At 42.3% G+C, this 3,061-nt stretch overlaps 1 non-coding gene across 1 annotated transcript; it reads right to left on the bottom strand.

The window, feature by feature from the left end:
• Positions 1–1,312: 1,312 nt before the first annotated feature.
• Positions 1,313–1,419, bottom strand: LOC117201655 (U6 spliceosomal RNA). The gene has a single exon (XR_004483725.1). It is a non-coding gene; the product is annotated as a U6 spliceosomal RNA (small nuclear RNA).
• Positions 1,420–3,061: the final 1,642 nt, after the last annotated feature.

Genomic DNA, 3,061 nt, shown 5'->3' with positions numbered 1-3,061 from the left:
GATCAGGGACCTAAGATCCTCAAAGCTGCACGGTGTGCCCCCCCCAAAAAAGTAAATCTAATCGTGACATTTTTCTTCTTAAAACCAAATGACCTCCCTATTGCCCCTCTCCCAGATATTTTTTAACAGCTTCATTGAGATATAATTCCCATATCATACCCATGTAAAGCACACAGTTCCATGGTTGTACTACACTAGCAGAGTTGTACAACCACCACCAGGATTCACTTTAGAACATTTTCATCACGCAAAAAGGACCTCCATACCCATTAGCGGTCAGTTCCCATTTTTCCTCAACCCCTGGCAATTAATAATCCACTTTCTGCCTCATTGAATTTGTCTCTTATTCTGACATTTTACATAAATGAAATCATACAAGATGTGGTCTTTTATGACTGCCTTCTTTCACTTATCATAATGTTTTCAAGGTTCATCCATGTTGTAGCAGGTATCAGAACTTCTTTCCTCTTTTACGGCTGAATAATATTCCATCCTATGGATAGACCACGTTTTGTTTACCTGTTCATCAGCTGATAGGCATTTGGGTAGTTTCACTTTGGGCTATTATGAATAATGCTGCTATGAACATTCACATGCAGGTCTTTGTATGGCTGTATGCTTTTGTTTCTCTTGGCTAGACATGAGTGGAACTGCTGGGTCATATGGTAAGTTTATGTTTAACTTCTTAAGAAACTGCCAAGCCGTTTCCCTGTTTTCTAAAGTAGCTGCACCACCCCCAGATACTGTAAAGCCAAGTTGTTTAACGCGGTTTATAAAGCCCTTCCTAACCTGGCTGCAGCCTACCTTTTCGCCTTCACCTCCATTGACACCCCAACTCAAACTGTGTACTGTATACAGTTCAAACTGTATGCTCGACTTAGCCATCCCTAAAAAATATATATCCTCTCTCTCCTTTGGGCTTCTGTAAACACTGTTTCCCATGCTTGGACTACTACTCTCCAGGCCAATGCGCACTGGTCCTCGGGCCTCAGTTTCTGTGACCCTTCCTTCTAGGACCCCCAACAAGACTATTGTCGCTTCCTTGTGTGTGTGACTTGAATTGACTGCTCTGGCAACACTTGTCACACTGCGTTATCGTTGCCTTTGCCATGAGCATTGCCACTGCTGGTCTCGATCCTTTGTTTTTTTAGATTCCATATATATGTGTTAGCATATGGTATTTGTTTTTCTCTTTCTGATTTACTTCACTCTGTATGACAGACTCTAGGTCCATCCACCTCACTACAAATAACTCAATTTCATTTCTTTTTATGGCTGAGTAATATTCCATTGTATATATGTGCCACATCTTAAAAATATGGAATGCTTCACGAATTTGCATGTCATCTTTGTGCAGGGGCCATGCTAATCTTCTCTGTGTCGTTCCAATTTTAGTATATGTGCTGCTGAAGCGAGCACGCGATCCTCTTTTTTGTTTTCTGTTTTTCTGGCCACGTGGCATGTGGGATCTTGGTTGCCCCACAAGGGATCGAGCCGGTGCCCCCTGCAGTGGCAGCACCGAATCCTAATCATGGGACCGCCAGGGAAGTCCCCCTGGTCTAGATCATTTACTAACCAGTAAGCTCACTGAGGGTAAGGATTACACCTTTCTTCCCCAGCCTGGAATTGGTGTCTTGGAGGTCAATAAATGTTTGATAAACGTATAAAGTCCCTGGTCATCACTCTTCTTCCCTGGGAGATTAAAGCTGTGGTGCCAGGATCCAGAGCTCCCTCCTCCCAAAGGAAATCATTCGCAAACCATCTTGTAAATGCACAGTCTGATTTTCAAAATAAAACATTTGTAGTTCCTTCCTAATTCTGTTTTGCTCAGGCTAATAATAAAATGAGTTGGCATTTCTTGGGTATATATCAACTGACAGTAGAGGGAGCCCAGCCAAGAATGTGTTAAGTGACGGGTAGGCGTCTGTATGCGATTAAAAATAGACCATGTGTAATAATGAAGAATTGAAAATTACTCAAATGACCAACGATTAGGAAATAGTTAAATAAATTCCGAGATTAGATAGACAGATAGATAATTAAATGAATAATACTGATATTAAAATTGTAAATAGGGAAAGGTCTGTTCGAAACAATCCTAAAAATAAAACCAGAACCCCAGCTAGAATGAACACATTGATTACCACTATGCAGTACTGTGTATGTGCAATGACAAGAAATGTCACGTCATAGAACCAAGTGAATAGTGGGTGTTTTGTAATGAAACTTAGAATTTTGTTTTTTCGATGTTTTTTAGCTTTTGCTGCAAAAATCTAGAATAAATAATTGTGATGTATTGTATCCTAAGTGTGTATCATAAATTGAAACCATTGAGCTTCTCTAAGGTACCTAAGGCACGGTTTATAATTTGTTGGAGATATATGATGCATTGCATCCCCTAAGTAAAAAATATATGTGTGCGTATGTATGTACGTGTATATACACATACCTATATGTGGTTTTCATATGCTCTCAGAGAAGGTAAAATGTTTTCACTTTATCATTGCCCCTCGCCTCCGTACTTCTGGGAGTCAGATAAACAAGCACTACGGTATTATCTCCTCTTTATCAGGTTAACATTAAACACAATATGAAACTGAGATTTATGAGGCCATTTGCTCAAAGTGACAAGCTAGGGCTTCCCTGGTGGCGCAGTGGTTGAGAGTCCGCCTGCTGATGCAGGGGACGCGGGTTCGTGCCCCGGTCCGCGAAGATCCCACATGCCGCGGAGCGGCTGGGCCCGTGAGCCATAGCCGCTGAGCCTGCGCGTCCGGAGCCTGTGCTCCGCAACGGGAGAGGCCGCAGCAGTGAGAGGCCTGCGTACCGCAAAAAAAAAAAAAAAAAGTGACAAGCTAGCAAGGATCAGAACCAAGACCAGAACCAAGACCAGAACCCAGGTGTCTTGGCACAAACACAAATTCTCAACTCTGCACAAAAACCTGAGGCAGCATGACCAGGATAAGAGCAGCACGGGCTCTCTTCACTTACTCAAGATCTTCAGTGTTCTTCCCTGAAGGACCTTGCACAGCATCCTACACAAGGAGATGCTCAGATAGCATTT

This window comes from Orcinus orca, chromosome 6 (genome assembly GCF_937001465.1).
Source record: "Orcinus orca chromosome 6, mOrcOrc1.1, whole genome shotgun sequence".
Lineage (NCBI taxonomy): Eukaryota > Metazoa > Chordata > Mammalia > Artiodactyla > Delphinidae > Orcinus > Orcinus orca.
This window is presented reverse-complemented; position numbering and strand designations above follow the sequence as displayed.